Here is a 20,007-nt window from a genome sequence, read left to right as displayed (position 1 = left end):
TTGCCTCACTCCTTTCTGGATTGCTGCTTCTTTTTCAAAGCCCTCGATTCTTATCACTGCAGGCTGATTTTTATACAGATTGTAGATAATTCTTCGTTCTCGGTATCTGATCCCAATCACCTTCAAAATCTTAAATAGCTTGGTCCAATCAACGTTATCGAATGCCTTTTCTAGATCTACGAATGCCATGTACGTGCGCTTGCCCTTCTTGTTTCGATCCTCTAAGATCAGACGTAAAGTCAGGATTGCTTCAAGTGTTCCTACATTTCTTCTGAAGCCAAAATGATTTTCTCCCAACTCAGCTTCAACTTCTTTTTCCATTCTTCTGTAAATAATACGTGTTAAACCTTTGCAGGCATGAGATACTAAACTAATGGTGCGGTAGTTTTCACACCTGCCACCACCGGCTTTCTTGGGAATAGGTATAACAACATTCTGCCGAAAATCGGATGGGACTTCTCCTGTCTCATGCTGCAATCTCCTAAGGCAGTCAGTAATTCAGAAGGAATATCATCAATTCCGGGTGCCTTGTTCCTATTTTGGAAGCTCACAGCTCTGTCAAACTCTGACCTCAAAATTGGATCTCCCATTTCACCAGCATCAACAGCCTCTTCTTGTTCCAGAACTAAATTATCTACATCTTTACCTTGATGCAACTGTTGGATATGTTCTTGCCTTCTTTTTGCTTTGTCTTCTTTCCCTAGAAGTGGCTTTCCATCTGAGCTCTTAATATTCATACACCTAGATTTCCTCTCCCCAAAGGTTTCCTTGATTTTCCTGTATGAAACATCTACCTTTCCCAGGACCATAAAACCTTTGTTATCCTTACACTTCTCCTTCAGCCATTCCTCCTTAGCTACCTTGTGCTTTCTATCCACTTGATTCTTTAATCGCCTGTATTCTTTTCTGCCCTCTTCATTTCTAGCATTCTTGTAATTTTGTCGTTCATCAATCAGGTCTAGTATCTCCTGGGTTATCTACTGACCCTTAGTTGATCTTTTCTTCCTTCCTAACATCTCTTCAGCAGCCCTACTGCCTTTATTTTTCATGACTATCCACTCTTCCTCTATTGCGTTTCCTTCAGCCTTTTCATTTAGCCCTTGTGTCACATGTTCCTTGAAACAATCCCTCACACGCTTTTCTTTCAACTTGTCTAGATCCAATCTTTTTGCATTCTTTCCTTTCTTCAATTTCTTCAACTTCAGGTGGCATTTCATGACCAACAAGTTGTGGTCAGATTCCACGTCTGGTCCTGGGAAAGTTTTGCAATCCAACACCTGGTTTCTGAATCTCTGACCGATGAAGTCTATTTGATACCTTCCAGTGTCTCCAGGTCTCGTCCACGTATACAGCCGTCGTTTGTGGTGTTTGAACCAAGTATTGGCAAGGACTAAATTATGATCAGTGCAGAATTCAACCAGCCAAGTTCCTCTTTCGTTCCTATGTCCCAATCCGAATTCTCCTACGGTATTACCTTCTCCTCCTTGGCCTACCACTGCATTCCAGTCTCCCATTACAATTAGATTCTCATCACCTTTTACATATTGTATTAAATCTTCTATATCTTCATATATTCTTTCGATTTCCTCGTCATCCGCTGAACTAGTAGGCATGTAGGCCTGCACTATTGTGGTGGGCATTGGCTTGGTGTCTATCTTGACGACAATAATTCTTTCACTATACTGGTCGTAGTAGCTTACCCGCTGCCCAATTTTCTTATTCATTATTAAACCAACTCCTGCATTTCCCCTGTTTGATTTCGTGTAGTCGCCTGACCAAAAATCCTGTTCATCCTGCCAACGTACATCACTTATACCAACTACATCTAATTTTAGTCTATCCATCTCCCATTTCAGATTCTCTAACCTACCACAACGATTCAAACTTCGTTTTTCTGCAAGTGGCTTTACGTCACACCGACACAGATAGGTCTTATGGCGACGATGGGATATGAAAGGCCTAGGAGTTGGAATGAAGCGGCCGTGGCCTTAATTAAGGTACAGCCCCAGCATTTGCCTGGTATGAAAATGGGAAACCACGGAAAACCATCTTCAGGGCTGCCGACAGTGGGATTCGAACCCACTATCTCCCGGATGCAAGCTCACATCCACGCGCCTCTAACCGCACGACGAACTCGCCCGGTATTCAAACTTCTAACATTCCACGCTCCGACTCGCAGAATGTCAGTATCCATCTTCCTGATGATCGCCCCCTCTCGTGTAGTCCCCACCCGGAGATCCGAACGGGGGACTAGTTTACCTCCGGAATACTTTGCCCGAGAGGAAGCCATCATCAGTACATCACTCATACAGAGAGAGCTGATTGTCCTCAGGAGTTAGTTACGGCTGTAGATTCCCGTTGTTTTTAGCCGTGCAGCAGTATCAACACAGATAAGCCATGCTGAGTATTATTACAAGGCCATATCAGTCAATCATCTAGACTGCCACTCTTGCAACTTCCGAAAGGCTGCTACCCCCTTTCGATGAACGATTCGTTAGTCTGGTCTCTCAAAAGATACCCATCCGATATGGTTGCACCTGCGGCTCGGCTATCTGCATCATTGCGACACGCAAGCCTCCCCACCACGGCAAGGTCACATGGTTCATAGAGGAGCCTTAAAACAGTAAGGACCTAATTCTGGAATGTGGTTATGGTCAGCAGAGAAGGATGCAGATTGTATAGTTATACTGCCTTAAATGGTTCGTGAAATCATTATCTTGTAGCATCATACCGTTAAGTATGCCGTTTACTTCAGGTTGTGGAAAATAAAACAAACCATTGTGGCAACACGAATTAAAATGTCCGTAAGTGTCATAATAATAATGAAGGACTTTTTGAAATAGGATATCCTGATATGGATTTTTCCCCCCTTCTTCGCTTATTAGAACCAACATGGTGTATCAACCAACATTCTGGTGATAAATTCATTTCACAAATTCATCAATCGGGCTAACATAGAAAGGTCGGAATAGACAACATTCACAGAGCTCTCTATCGGGTTGGCATAGAAAGATCAGCGCAGTCAACTTTCATAGAGCCGTCAATTGGCGAACAGAGTGATCGGCAATGACCTAATCATTGTATTATTTGAATAAATGATTATTATATGTAAATAAAGGACTTAATGAAATAAATAATATTTTTGTAGTGATCCTGTGATGGAGATCTTTCTTGTTATGTAATCCATAGGCGTTAGATTTGCAGTTTTCTCACAATATTGCGTTACATGTTCAAATTATATTTATATATATAGTGACAATTAGGCCTATTGTGATTGGCAGCGAATCTTATGTGGCGGGATTTTACGCCACGTCCTCCACGGCGAGCCTCGGCAGGTGAAGTCAAAGGGTAACTTTATTTCTCTCTTTTTATATAACCTGTTGAAGGGTGAAAACCAACATTGTAGTCAAGAAAAGAGACAGATAAATTTGCTAATACTGCTGGACTTTCAATATACAAGAAACATTACATTTACAACTTCCTGTAATATCAAATCTTCAGATTCATCGCCACAACAGACATTCTTCGACGTGTGTGTGACAGACTCAATAACACATTTAGGAAAATATAAAAGAGTGATATTACGAAATAAAAATTCACTGTGGAATTAATTAATTAAGAAACAGTGTGCCGCTTTATTCAGAACAATGAGGAGTTTTGGACGTCAATTGAACCACGAATGACGCTGAAGGATAGAGCTCGGAATGTATTCCGTGCACAAAGCGAACCACTTGCTCACTTGCCTTCACTTGCTCTTGGATTCGGCTGACATAACATCGCTACGTACGCAAAGAGAGAGGGAGGTCGTGCAGGCCTGAACAGTTGTTTGCTCGTCGCCACGAGGGGAGCAGTCTTGCTTCTCAGTCATATTACTGTAAAGACAACCTAGAACTCACGTAGCAGACGTCAATAATGCTCATGAATAAAGTACGTATTATTCCGTGATAATTCTGAAGCGACCAGTCGAGAATCAATATTAATCTTTATCGTACGAGTTTCAGTGAACATCAAAAAACACCAGTTCATAACCGGACGGGCGTGATGAAGACCGACGTTGGACGGATTATCGCTAACTATTTGCTTTACGTCGCACCGACACAGATATGTCTTATGGCGACGATGGGACAGGAAGTGGCTAGGACTGGGAAGGAAGCGGCCGTGGCCTTAATTAAGGTACAGCCCCAGCATTTTCCTGGTGTGAAAATGGGAAACCACGGAAAACCATCTTCAGGGCTGGCGACAGCGGTGTTCGAACCTACTATCTCCCGAATACTGGATACTGGCCGCACTTAAGCGACTGCAGCTATCGAGCTCGGTGGACGGATTATCTACCCCGAAGATATCACCCATCACATCATGCAGTACTAAGAAGAAGGACCGATGCCGACAGCGTCCTGATGCCAGGTGTCCAACCTAGAAGGAAACCAGGGTTATCAAGTCGTCAAAGTTAAGTCGACAATTTATTTAGTAGTTGCAATAAGTAGTTAACTTTCTTCTTGAAGGGATTATTTGTTGAATAGTAGTTTGGTTAGATTTAAATGACTTTACCACGTCATTTTCTTTCATTATACGACGTTGAGTCTGTACCCTTTTTTCAACTTTACGATTGTGATGTGCGTGATGACTGAATGTCAAGATCATCGATTGTGCGGGTTTGGACAAGTAATGCCATCGGACGAGTATCTAATTTAAATACAGCCATTTGATAACCTTTAGTAAATATTACTTTTCCATTCGATTGCTACAATATTGGGGAACGTATACGCGTACTATTTTTATTCTTCCGTGTTTCTTTCTCCCATACTTTTTTCAAAAGTATTTACCACATTTTCATAAAGGATTAAGCTCACCTGTCGCGTGAATGCTACGGTAGTGATACGGATGAATTTCTTTTAAAACATATTTCTGTAATTTAAGAGAAGACATTGTTTGATTATTACACATATGTGTGGTTCAAGTCATTTCAGTGATTTTAAATGGGATGCTGTATAGGATTATGATATTTTTATGTGATATTTGGGGGCGAATCTTCGCGTCATTATGATCCTGAGCACATGTGAAGTACTTTATGCGACGTTGTGTATAATGATGAGTGGATATTTAAGGGTTATTCTTAGTCATTTGACATATCTGCGATTTGTTGTTTTCCATGAGGGGTAAACAAGGTATTGCTGAAACACGAGGTAAACCACATGTTTTCTTATGAAATACAATTGGCGAATGAGATCATTAGAGCCTTTTGTCACACTTGATAAGCACAAACGCAAGGATATCAGAGCGTAGCTGTATGATCATGATCAATTCCTCAATATTCGACAGATTTCCGTAACGACTTGAGTTCGATGTTTGTGGTGACAACCTTATTAGTCGCAATCACCCAGACTCTTTCAACCGGATTAATTACTGTTGTTGTCCACGTCATCATTTATTGGTTCATTTCATCTCCATTAAACTGGATGAAACACGTGTGGACACGTGCTGTACGTTTGTAAGATACTGTTTCTTAGTATAATCTAGTGGTGATTTATTGTATTTCTTTCCTTGGTAGATGATATTATCGGGAGATTTTTACTTCTATTTCATTTCCATAGGTCGAGTAACTTTTATTTTCCGTGTAATTTATAGATGTGTGTGTCACCATCGATGTCCTAAGTTTCGGTGTTGTGTTAAGCCCATTTCACATAGTTAAAGATTTATATTAGTTACATTTCTTATTTTATCCGTGTATTTTGAAGTTACGCTGAAGAGATAGTAATTTAAAGGTCGAGTTAACTATGATGGACATAAAACAAAGCATATTTTTTTACAACTTGCTTTACGTCACACCGACACAGATAGGTGTTATGGCGACGATGGGATGGGAAAGGCCTAGGAGTGGGAAGGAATCGGCCGTGGCCTTAATTATGGTACAGCCCCAGCATTTGCCTGGTGAGAAAATGGGAGACCACGGAAAACCATCTTCAGGGCTGCCAACAGTGGGGCTTGAACCCACTGTCTCCCGGATGCAAGCTCACAGCTGCGCGCCCCTAACCGCACGGCCAAATCGCCCGGTACCAAGCATAATTAAGCAATGTTCTGACCATTTTATGGCCGAATTTGAATTGTAAATTTTGTATTCGTTGTTTTGGACCAGTGATGTAACTCTAACATTTTCACATCTCTTTCCAGATTTTCCCTGCATAATTTAATATGCGCACGATCACCACTCTATTACCAAAATTAAATGAACAACTATTCAAATTCGAAATTAAGGTTTAAAGAAGAATTTGTCAGAAATATTAGAAATTTATTAACATGTACCATCCCATTTGTTTTATTTTTGGATGTACATCAAGAACTTAATTTAAATTTTAAATTTAGCGCTCATGTTTCATAATCATAGTTCTCAGGATTATTTGTAATAAATCATCTACCATCATCATCATCATCATCATCTGTTTACCCTCCAGGTTCGGCTTTTCCCTCGGACTCAGCGAGGGATCCCACCTCTACCGCCTCAGGGGCAGTGTCCTGGAGCTTCAGACTCTTGGTCGGGGGATACAACTGGGGAGAATGACCAGTACCTCGCCCAGGCGGCCTCACCTGCTATGCTGAACAGGGGCCTTGTGGAGGGATGGGAAGATTGGAAGGGATAGACTAGGAAGAGGGAAGGAAGCGGCCGTGACCTTAACTTAGGTACCATCCCGGCATTCGCCTGGATGAGAAGTGGGAAACCACGGAAAACCACTTCGAGGATGGCTGAGGTGGGAATCGAACCCACCTCTACTCAGTTGACCTCCCGAGGCTGAGTGGACCCCGTTCCAGCCCTCGTACCATTATTCAAATTTTCGTGGCAGAGCCGGGAATCGAACCCGGACCTCCGGGGGTGGCAGCTAATCACGTTAACCACTACACCACAGAGGCGGACCAATAAATCATCTACCACTAGCTTATATTTCGAGAGTGATTATTTGCCGATATACAGTATGCCCATTTCCTTTGATCCACACCATATTGGAACATCTTAAATCCCTTACTGAGCATCCCTGATGGTTTCTCGTGTTTCTCAAGTAGTCAGTCGCGGCGTAAACAGTCAGAATATATATATATACTGTAAACCTCACAGGTGAGACTAGTTTTAATTATCTGTCATAATGTTAAACTAAAAAGCAATGCTCAGAATTCTTCAAATTGGAACGTTGAGGTAATTGTCTGTTTGTAAACTACAACTTAGTTTGAAAGTGACTGAGAACCTCCAGTAAGTCTTAATGTGCAATTGTGAAAAAACGTAAACAACTTACTTTTCATACATTTCAAAAATATTTATAACAGAGTAAAAATAGCCGCTTGATTCATTCTTTGTAAGTCCACTAACAAAACCGAGGAATTCAATATGGTATTCCACTGTCTAGGAAGCTGTCTAAGAAGTTGTAATATTCGTTAGCGGCTACCTGGTGTCTCTTTGATGAACTTTGTGCTGGTGAAAAGTGTTAAGAAGCATTCAAGTGATCATAGCAATGATCAGTAAGTTTCGCATAGAATAATGACGTTTCTGACACCATTTCTTAACATGGGGGACGTAGACTATGTCAGACTGCTATAGTTTCTCTTACATTTACTTGTCTAAAAGTCGAAAGTGTACAGATAAACCTCCTGAATTTTTAACAATATTTGCTCGACTGCACTATTATTTAAATAACTGGAACAAAGGCACTGTTAATCCGTACAATGTTGTTTTTACTGCGAGTTTCATGTAATTACATTTCGAAGTCAATTCAGTTTTACAGTTCCGCTGCAATATCAAATTTACTCTCCCTTTGTGAATGGAGAGAGACATTGAAAGCTATACTTACAACAACTTAAGAGTTAATTACCTCAGTTATGTCCTATCTGTATTATTATTTCCACACCCACATTGAATCAGGAGATTATTTGAATAACTGTTTAACTCTGTCTTGAACGTGTGCCTCTGTTTGCCACTCAATTATTTATTTTATTTTATTAGTGCAGAAATGATTTGGAATTTCTATTGAATTTCCCAGAATTCTGGTTTTAATTTTGTAAAACGAAATGAATTATTGATATTTTGTAAGATATGTAGGTCGGAGATTTCCATTTCTTCAGCTTAATCTTCAGTAACTTCTTATAGTACCCACCTTGCCGTGGTGGTGGGGCTTGCGTGGTCAAAGGATCCTGAAATCTATGCCGGCGGTAACTTAGCTAGCTGGTCCTCCAGGTTGGGGGTTGGGCGTGGGGCTGACAACTCTACCCCGTAAAAATGTTTTGTTGAGAAGCCGAAAAGAATAAGAATATACCTGACGGATAAAACGGAAAAGCGACCTAGCCGAGGAATTGGTTACTGACTGGTATTAACGACTTGGAATGTGACAAGCTTTCTCCAGGCAGGAAAAAGCAGAGAACTAGAAAAGGAACTAAGGAAGTATAATGCTGAAATTATTGCTCTCCAAGAAATAGATTGCGAGAAATTGAGAGGATCGATTCACAGGATTATACATTAAACATTAGTGGGAATAGTGAGAACTTCTGTAGAAGAGGCTTTAATGTCTAGTAAGGCAATAAGTGAAAGAATTTGTGTCATGAGAACTAGAGGCCGTTTTTTCAATTATACATGTGTAAGTCCACGCGCGCCTGTGAATGGAAAGGAATATGAACTAAAGGATCAGTTTTATGAAGAACTTGACCAGCAGCATGATGAGGCACCTAGACACGACATCAGAATAGTGGCTGGGGACTTCATTGCAAAAGTGGGAACAGAGAAAGAATTCAGATCCACAATAGGAACACAGAATTTACACTTTGAGAGTAATAACAATGGATTGCGACTCATTTATTTTGTTATGGCAAAGGATATGGTAATTAGTAGTACTACATTTGAACATAAGAGAATAAGTAAAGAAACATGAGAGGAACCAGACGGAAATACCAAGAATCAAATAGACCCTGTATTGATTGATAAAAGGCATGCGTCAGATGTCCAGGACGTTTGTACTTATAGAGATTCAGATATTGATTCAGACCACTACTTAGTGAAAGCTAAACTGAAACAAAAACTTGCTGTAAGAGCCAGAGGTAATGCAGAAAGGAGGAAAGGACATTACTTTTTTTTTACTATTTGCTGCATGTCGCACCGACACAGATGGGTGTTATGGCGACGATGGTGTAAGAAGTGGCTAGGAATGGGATGGAAGAGGCCGTGGCCTTAATTAAGGTACAGGCCCAGCATTTGCCTGGTGTGGGAAAGGGAAACTACGGAAAGCCATCATCAGGGCTGCCGACAGTGGGATTCGAACCCACTATCTCCCGGGTGCAAGATCACAGCTGCGCACCCCTAACCGCACAGCCTACTCGCCCGGTAAAGAATATAACAAAGAACAATTTAATGATGGTGCAAAGAGAAAGGAATATGAAAAAAACAAGTAGAAGGATTGAAAAACAGCAAAAATGCAGTAACAGGCGTTTTGAACAGGGAACAGGGTATAGCTGTGCAGACTTCACTGGGTTGGGAATCTCCAAACCAAATAAGGGGTGGACGGACCACCCGGTATATACCACAAAAAGTTAATTCACTTGAACATTTGTGGGAGAGGAATCGACAATTGGAAGCATGGAAGGACCTGAAATTCACATTGTAAGTAAATGTGAAGAATAAATCATGGAGGATGAGTAAAGAAGCCATAACAAATTCAGCCCAGAAGGTATTAGGAGAAAGAAAGAAATCAATAGAGAAGTATTGGTCTGATGAGGAAGTAAAACTAGCCTAGAAGAGAAGAAATAAAGCAAGGATGATATATATGCAAAGGGCAACAAGGGCTACTCACCAAACATTTGTGGAATGCAGAAGGGAAGCTAAGAATATTTGTAGAGAAAAGAAAAGAGAAAAAGAACTGATTAAAAAGATGCAACAAAATTGTGAGGATAAGAGAAGCAGAAACAGTTATAGAAACAAAAAACAGAGGAAAGGTTGACTCCAACCAAGGAGAATCTGTATACAGAACAAAGAAGGTCAGCTACTTGGAAGTAATCAAGAAATAAGAAATGTTAGATAGATGGAAGGAATATTTTGAGTAAGTGTTGAATCCAGAGCAGGAACAAAATGAATAATATGAATGGGAATTACCATTTTGTGAAGCCGAAGATGAAGAATTTGTAATACGCAATAGCGAACCACCAACGTTGGAAGAAGTAAAAGATGTCCTCTTGTCGATGAAGAATAACAAATATCCAGGAGAAAACGGAATAACTGCCGAGTTGCTAAAATATGGTGAAACAGTATTGATCCAATCGTTATATAATTTGATATTGGAAATTTGGCGAACAGAAGAATTACCAGAAGAATGGGAAACAGCCTTAGTGAACTCTATCCTTAAGAAAGGAAATAAATTGAAATGTGAAAATTATAAAGGGATATCTCTACTGTGCATTGGGTAAAAGATCTTCACCGTAATAATATCCAAACCTATAACACACAAAGCAGAACAGGACCCTGGAAAATATCAGTGTTCATTTTGTGCAAACCGGTCAACAATAGATCATATATTTACAATGAGGACCATACTGGAGAAGTGCTATGAATATAACATAACACTGTATCAGCTCTACGTCGATTTTAAACAGGTATATGATTCTGCGCGAAGAGGAAAACGTCGCACTCAAATGAAAGCCGTTGGTTAGCCGGGGAAACTGATTAGGTTGGTAAATACAGCTTTGAGCAGAACTAAGGACAAGGAAGGGTATCAAGAAGCTTCGATGTAAGAGTGGGGCTGAGACATGGAGATCCAATGTCTGTCCACATCAATATTGCTTTAGAAACAGCCGTGCGTACCATCACTGCAAATCGTGAAAGGAACATATATCATAGATTGATTCAAATTATGGTATATGCGGATGCTGTGGCCATAATATCACGTACAAAGAATACACTTCTTGAAACCTATGAATTGGAGACGGGAGCACAGCAAATAGGAATGGTAGTGAATAAGAATTAAACTAAGTTCTTGGTGAGTTCCAGAACGAGTCAACCTGCACAAACAGTTAGATGCGGAGAAAAGTGTTTTGAATGGGTGCAGGAATGTGAAATGAAATTAAAATGAAATCAGCATCGGACAAGTCGCAGGAAATACCTTAATTCCAACACTAAGAAGCAAGCAAGTATCACGGAAAGCTAAGGTGACCATTTATAAAACTGTCATTCGACCAGTGGTTACATATGGAGCTGAGACTTGGGTATTAAATAAAAAAACCAAGCAAACCACATGGCTCTACAGCCCTTGAAGGGCCTTGGCCTACCAAGCGACCGCTGCTCAGCCCGAAGGCCTGCAAATTACGAGGTGTCGTGTGCTCAGCACGACGAATCCTCTCGGCCGTTATTCTTGGCTTTCTAGACCGGGGCCGCCATCTCACCGTCAGATAGCTCCTCAATTCTAATCACGTAGGCTGAGTGGACCTCGAACCAGCCCTCAGGTCCAGGTAGAAATCCCTGACCTGGCCGGGAATCGAACCCGGTGCCTCCGGGTAAGAGGCAGGCACGCTACCCCTACACCACGGGGCCAGCTGTATTAAATAAAACAGAAGAAAAATGTTTAAAGATATGGGAAGGATAGGTATTGAGAAAGATCTTTGGACCATTTAAAACGGAGCTGGGCAGGAGCTTAGAGACCTGTACAAAGTAGAGGTTATAGTATCTGTGGCGAAGACTGCTAGAGTGCTTTGGCTAGGACATGTCCATCGAATGGAGGAAATTAGAGAACCTAAGAAAGTACTGGAGGGGCATCCACGTGTTAGAAAATATGGAGGTAAACCAAGAAAGCGGTGGATTGAGGAGGTGGAGGATGATGTTCGTACCATGGGAGTCAGGAGATGGAGGACCAAGGCAATCGACAGAGAGCCTTGGAATAAGATAGTTGCGGAGACCAAGATTCTACAAGGGAGGTAGCGTCGAGAAGTAAGTAAGTAAGTAAGTAAGTAAGTAAGTAAGTATGTAAGTAAGTAACATTTACATTGAGAGTATCTAGTTATGAAGCATTATATCAAAATGAACGTTAAGTAAAACAGTTCAATCTTCCCATTCCTCACCAGACCCCTGTTCAGCATAGCAGATGAGGCCAACCGGACGAGTTCCTGGTTCTCCTTCCCTGTTCAAAACGCCTGACGCTCCAAGAACACTGCGCTTCAGGGGGTAGAGGTGGGATTCCTTGCTGAGTCCGAGGGAATATCCAACCTTGAACGGTAAAATGATTTAATAATAACAACGAATTTCTTTACAACGTCGTCCCGAAATGTGTATAAACCAAGATGTCAGAATTTCGAGCACTTGCTGCGCTAAATATGCAGTATGCCATGGGCATCGGTAGGGGTTTTGCGGGGGTGCAAGTAGGCCGATACTTTCCCGTTACAGCCTCATTCATTTTCTGGCACTAAGAAATATAATTTAGTTAATTCGTAATATTATAGACTTCTGTATAGTTTAACCTAATAAATAAGAATGTTTGTGTATGGAAATATATTGAGTTTGCCCCCTCCCCCCCACTAATAAAATTCCTGGCGAAGTCTCTGCAGGATACCCTGCTTCCTACCTACAGACCATCAAGCCATGTCGTAGTCCAACATGGCTACGTAACATCCCATAAAAACAGACCTATTCAGGACCAGTTAAAAATTCACTCGTTGGAACAAGTAGGTATGTGGCCATCATATGGCATCCACGTTAAAAGGCATAAAACGAAAGAAAAAATTTGTATCATCGTAGGACTTGGCTCCACCATGCGGATTTAGCCACCTTAACTACGGGGAGTCATGGTGTATGACTGGCACGAATGGAATGTATTCATAGCCGTAAGAGACTCTTTGTGTCCAAACGTAAGGTAGTGCTGTGATGCTTTAAACATTCATTGTAGCTTACTTCATTGAAGTAATGTTGACTTAATCATTTCATCTACATTCTCGTGCATGAACTCAACGGTATAGCTGTGCAGACTTCACTGGGTTGGGAATCTCCAAAACAAATAAGGGGTGGACGGACCACCCGGTATATACCACAAAAAGTTAATTCACTTGAACATTTGTGGGAGAGGAATCGACAATTGGAAGCATGGAAGGACCTGAAATTCACATTGTAAGTAAATGTGAAGAATAAAGTAAATTCGTGTCCGCGTCCTGAGTTACGACCCCAATGAGGTGAGCGGCATGTTCCATTTAAAACATATAACAGCCCTCCTGACATTCTTACATGTCTGTAGTACCGGAAATCGAACCCGGACCCCTGTGGACGGTAGCTAATAGTGCTAACCGTTACACTACGGAGGCGGAAGAAGTGAGGGCTGAAGCGCACAGTTTCTTAAGAATAAATCAGCCTAATATAAGGTCTGCCGCTCCTTGAATTTAGCGAGTTTGATGGACCAAGGTAAATTACAGTCATTTTTATGCTCCTTTTAAATCCCCCCTCGCATGTTAGCCAAGAAGCTGTCATCAGTAGTGAAGGAGGCCAGGTGCGGCCAATTACTTCCACAACATTTACGGCAAGTGAAAAGCGCGTTACGACAAACATGCTGAATGGTAGCTGAGCACATTTCGTAACGGCTAACCCCTAGGCTCTGACCACTCTCGACCATGAAATGTGATCGAAACAGTGACTTTTCACTCTCCTTCATGTCTCATCTGACACACGTCCAGTACTTGTTACAGAATTTGTACTCCAAGTTCTCACAATTCTTCGTCGTTCAAGTTAGCCTCCTGTAATCCAACATGTGCAATATTCTAACAATGCTTCATGGCGAAGAATATTATTATTACCGTTCATACTTACAGCGATTTGTTTTCTAGTCAATGTAACTAAATTAAAAGACATCCCTGCATGACATGTTTATTAAATGCACGTTATACCATTGGGATGGAATAACATAATATCAAGAGTATAATTGTTCATTCGGAGTGTTCCTTAGGGCATATATGCGAGTTCATGAATATGAAAAATAGGACAATATTATTTTATAAATACAAGGAAGAGTGTAATAAAGCACAATGATCTCTGTAAATGGTTAATAAGTACATGAGATCCCATAAAACTGACCTGGGGAAAGCACAACGGGCCCAACGTCATGAAGTGGCTCTTAAACTTCCATAATCTGGAGGTATCAGTGGATGAAGTGTCTCTCCCAAACCAAGATTCTAACTAAATGTTTGATCACGTGTAGGGGCCCCTCACCGGGCATCGTTACAGTATTGTTCGTGATTTCCAGGATATCGCTAGGAGGATGATTTCCTCAAGACCACAGCCATTTCCTTCCCGATCCTAATTCATGTAAATACAATTTCAATCACAGAGAGATGGCAGTAACACACATGCTAAGTACAAGGAGCTGATGACTACAATGTCAGAGCAACGATACTAGCCAGTCTCAATCACTTCATTGCTACTGAATTACGGACAAATGTGCGACTGGCCAGACAACGACGCTGCACTGCACGTCTAGGATGAGGAACATCCCATCGTGCTGGGCGACGAGCATAGGATTAGTCTTCAAGTTAGCAATGGTCTGTTACGTGCCCGAATTGCACCTGATGAGAGGAATACACCAGCATGTACCCACCAGTACAAGAATAATAATAATGTTATTTGCTTTACGTCCCACTAAAAACTTTTATGGTTTTCGGAGACGCAGAGGTTCCAGAATTTAGTTCCGCAGGAGTTCTCTTACGTGCCAGTAAATCTACCGACACGAAGCTGTCGTATTTGAGCACCTTCAAATACCACCGGACTGAGCCAGGATCGAACCTGCCAAGTTGGGGTCAGAAGGACAGCGCCTCAATCGTCTGAGCCATTCAGCCCGGCACCAGCGCAGGAGACATCATTTACCTGTAACTCCCATACAATACAATCCGTACCCTCCGCAACCACATCACAGAAACACACCGATGGAGCGATCATCTTAACAACTAATCGAACAAATCTTTAACATTATTATGGTCATCATCACCCAACTACCGTCGCCTACGTCACAGACCTTATCTCCGGCTTCTATACGTCAAATTAATACCAGCATTTTTTTTTTTTGCTAGGGGCTTTACGTCGCACCGACACAGATAGGTCTTATGGCGACGATGGGATAGGAAAGGCCTAGGAGTTGGAAGGAAGCGGCCGTGGCCTTAATTAAGGTACAGCCCCAGCATTTGCCTGGTGTGAAAATGGGAAACCACGGAAAACCATCTTCAGGGCTGCCGATAGTGGGATTCGAACCTACTATCTCCCGGATGCAAGCTCACAGCCGCGCGCCTCTACGCGCACAGCCAACTCGCCCGGTGCCAGCATTTTTAACAACTCCAGTGCAAGTGCACTGTAAGGTGCTGCAGTGGAATAGAATCAGTGTGTTGAACTCTCCCATGTGCAATTGTGATCCGTCAAGTGTTGCAGATCTGAACCACATAATAATGGCTTGTAGATACTATCAAGTTGCTCAAAACAACCTGTATAAAAGGCTACACGACCGTCGAATCACCCTCCCTACCAGTGTTACAGTGCTACTATCCTCTTTCAAGCGTGAAGTGTACTTAGTTCTAGTTCACTACCTCCGTGAAACAAATTTGACCATATGAACGTTTCTGGGACCATCAGCAAGTATTGAATGTTTATTTAATATGTTTTTAAATGCTTTCTCTTTCAGTCGTGAGTTTTTTTATTTGTTTATCATATGTTTCTCTTATGTATCCCATTCATTGTCGTATTCATTTGTATGGGTATGGTGAGAGCATGGTCGTAAGGCCGAAAGCCAAGAAATTAAAAATAAATTAAAAATACAAGAGACATCATCATTAGAATGTCTCAGGTGACCGGGGGCAAGTAAAAGAAAAGCAAAAGAATAATTTCTAAGCGCGTTTTATTCCTCCTTACATAGAAAAAGTTGGCACATGTTTAAGACAATGTTAAATATTTACACATCTAACGCGACATAAAAGTGAAAATACAGTCCTTTGCTTGGGTGAAAGGAAGTACTGTATGTTTCGATAGTAGTTCACAATATCACCCCCGTACAGGCCGTGAAGGCCCTTGGAGGAGTGGAAGGTAAAGGCTTCCTCTATTGTTAACATCGGCACGTGATGGGGTAGAGTGGTTAGTTCTACGCCCGGCCGCCTTTGCCCCAGGAATTAACATGGTACTCATTTTTTATGTAGGCTGAGTGAACCTCAGGGCCATATGCACCTCCGAAAGTGGAAATCTCCTTTCTTAAATTTTACGACTTCCTGACGGGGATTCGAACCCACGTCCTTCCGGGCGAACCGAGCACGCTTTTACCGCTTAGGCCAGGCAGCCCCGTTACAATATGAGAATATTCCTTATCTAGTAAAGAAAGCACGTCTAAATGCTTTACACACGTTTGGATGTAAATTTGTATTTCTCTCCATGATGATATGCCCATTTGATAGTGAAGAAAGTGAATAACAAAGGAACAGAAAAGTAAGACATATTTTCAATTCGGTATTACTGAAGGAATATCCCACATTTTTGAAATGTATTTTTGTGTGTGTTTCAGGAAAAAAGCAAATTTATGTGGAAAGTTCTAAGAAGATAACATCACACTTTTATAGGTAGCATTGCAGCCGAGGAGGACATTATCCTCAAAATAAGCCTCCAGAATTCGATTTTGAAAGTCAGCTCCCAAGGTTTCCACTGTTATTAGAACCACGCGGTTCTTAAAACCTTACAGCTCCCAAGTTTTACGCTGTGAACAGGACCACACGGTTCTTAAAACCTTACAGCTCCCAAGTTTTACGCTGTGAACAGGACCACACGGTTCTTAAAACCTTACAGCTCTCAAGTTTTACGCTGTTAACGGGACCACACGGTTCTTAAAACCTTACAGCTCCCAAGTTTTACGCTGTGAACAGGACCACACGGTTCTTAAAACCTTACGGCTCTCAAGTTTTACGCTGTGAACAGGACCACACGGTTCCTAAAACCTTACAGCTCTCACGTTTTACGCTGTGAACAGGACCACACGGTTCCTAAAACCTTACAGCTCCCAGTGTTTACACTGTTGACAGGACCACGCGGTTCCTAAAACCTTACAGCTCTCAAGTTTTACACTGTTGACAGGACCACACGGTTCCTAAAACCTTACAGCTCCCAGTGTTTACACTGTTGACAGGACCACACGGTTCCTAAAACCTTACAGCTCCCATTGTTTACACTGTTGACAGGACACACGGTTCTTAAAACCTTACAGCTCCTAGTGTTTACACTGTTGACAGGACCACACGGTTCTTAAAACCTTACAGCTCCTAGTGTTTACACTGTTGACAGGACACACGGTTCTTAAAACCTTACAGCTCCTAGTGTTTACACTGTTGACAGGACCACACGGTTCTTAAAACCTTACAGCTCCCAGTGTTTACACTGTTGACAGGACCACACGGTTCCTAAAACCTTACAGCTCCCAGCGTTTACACTGTTGACAGGACCACACGGTTCCTAAAACCTTACAGCTCCCAGTGTTTACACTGTTGACAGGACCACGCGGTTCCTAAAACCTTACAGCTCTCAAGTTTTACGCTGTGAACAGGACCACACGGTTCTTAAAACCTTACGGCTCTCAAGTTTTACGCTGTGAACAGGACCACGCGGTTCTTAAAACCTTACAGCTCCCAGTGTTTACACTGTTGACAGGACCACGCGGTTCTTAAAACCTTACAGCTCCCAGTGTTTACACTGTTGACAGGACACACGGTTCCTGAAACCTTACAGCTCCCAGTGTCTACACTGTTGACAGGACACACGGTTCTTAAAACCTTACAGCTCCCAGTGTTTACACTGTTGACAGGACACACGGTTCTTAAAACCTTACAGCTCTCAAGTTTTACACTGTTGACAGGACCACACGGTTCCTAAAACCTTACAGCTCCCAGTGTTTACACTGTTGACAGGACCACACGGTTCTTAAAACCTTACAGCTCCCAGTGTTTACACTGTTGACAGGACACACGGTTCCTAAAACCTTACAGCTCCCAGTGTTTACACTGTTGACAGGACACACGGTTCTTAAAACCTTACAGCTCCCAGTGTTTACACTGTTGACAGGACCACACGGTTCCTAAAACCTTACAGCTCCCAGTGTTTACACTGTTGACAGGACACACGGTTCTTAAAACCTTACAGCTCCCAGTGTTTACACTGTTGACAGGACCACACGGTTCCTAAAACCTTACAGCTCCCAGTGTTTATACTGTTAACAGGACACACGGTTCTTAAAACCTTACAGCTCCCAGTGTTTACACTGTTGACAGGACACACGGTTCCTAAAACCTTACAGCTCCCAGTGTTTACACTGTTGACAGGACCACGCGATTGTTAAAACCTTACAGCTCCCAGTGTTTATACTGTTAACAGGACCACACGGTTCTTAAAACATTACAGCTCTCAATTTTTACGCTGTGAACAGGACCACACGGTTCCTAAAACCTTACAGCTCCCAGTGTTTACACTGTTAACAGGACCACGCGGTTCCTGAAACCTCACAGCTCCCAGTGTTTACACTGTTGACAGGACCACGCGGTTCTTAAAACCTTACAGCTCCCAGTGTCTACACTGTTGACAGGACCACGCGGTTCTTAAAACCTTACAGCTCCCAGTGTTTACACTGTTGACAGGACCACGAGGTTCTTAAAACCTTACAGCTCCCAGTGTTTACACTGTTGACAAGACACACGGTTCCTGAAACCTTACAGCTCCCAGTGTTTACACTGTTGACAGGACCACGCGGTTCTTAAAACCTTACAGCTCCCAGTGTTTACACTGTTGACAGGACACACGGTTCTTAAAACCTTACAGCTCCCAGTGTTTACACTGTTGACAGGACCACGCGGTTCTTAAAACCTTACAGCTCCCAGTGTTTACACTGTTACTAGAACCACACGGTTCTTAAAACCTTACAGCTCCCAGTGTTTACACTGTTGACAGGACCACACGGTTCTTAAAACCTTACAGCTCCCAGTGTTTACACTGTTGACAGGACACACGGTTCCTGAAACCTTACAGCTCCCAGTGTCTACACTGTTGACAGGACCACGCGGTTCTTAAAACCTTACAGCTCCCAGTGTTTACACTGTTGACAGGACCACGCGGTTCTTAAAACCTTACAGCTCCCAGTGTTTACACTGTTGACAGGACCACGCGATTCTTAAAACCTTACAGCTCCCAGTGTTTACACTGTTGACAGGACCACACGGTTCTTAAAACCTTACAGCTCCCAGTGTTTACACTGTTGACAGGACCACGCGGTTCCTAAAACCTTACAGCTCCCAGTGTTTACACTGTTGACAGGACACACGGTTCCTGAAACCTTACAGCTCCCAGTGTTTACACTGTTGACAGGACCACGCGGTTCTTAAAACCTTACAGCTCCCAGCGTTTACACTGTTGACAGGACCACACGGTTCCTGAAACCTTACAGCTCCCAGTGTTTACACTGTTGACAGGACCACGCGGTTCTTAAAACCTTACAGCTCCCAGTGTTTACACTGTTGACAGGACCACACGGTTCTTAAAACCTTACAGCTCCTAGTGTTTACACTGTTGACAGGACACACGGTTCCTAAAACCTTACAGCTCCCAGTGTTTACACTGTTGACAGGACCACACGGTTCCTAAAACCTTACAGCTCCCAGTGTTTACACTGTTGACAGGACACACGGTTCCTGAAACCTTACAGCTCCCAGTGTTTACACTGTTGACAGGACCACACGGTTCCTAAAACCTTACAGCTCCCAGTGTTTACACTGTTGACAGGACCACGCGGTTCTTAAAACCTTAGAGCTCCCAGTGTTTACACTGTTGACAGGACCACGCGGTTCTTAAAACCTTACAGCTCCCAATGTTTACACTGTTGACAGGACCACACGGTTCCTAAATCCTTACAGCTCCCAGTGTTTACACTGTTGACAGGACCACACGGTTCCTAAATCCTTACAGCTCCCAGTGTTTACACTGTTGACAGGACCACACGGTTCCTAAAACCTTAC

Source organism: Anabrus simplex, chromosome 2 (genome assembly GCF_040414725.1).
Source record: "Anabrus simplex isolate iqAnaSimp1 chromosome 2, ASM4041472v1, whole genome shotgun sequence".
NCBI lineage: Eukaryota > Metazoa > Arthropoda > Insecta > Orthoptera > Tettigoniidae > Anabrus > Anabrus simplex.
Note: the sequence above shows the minus strand (reverse complement) of the source record.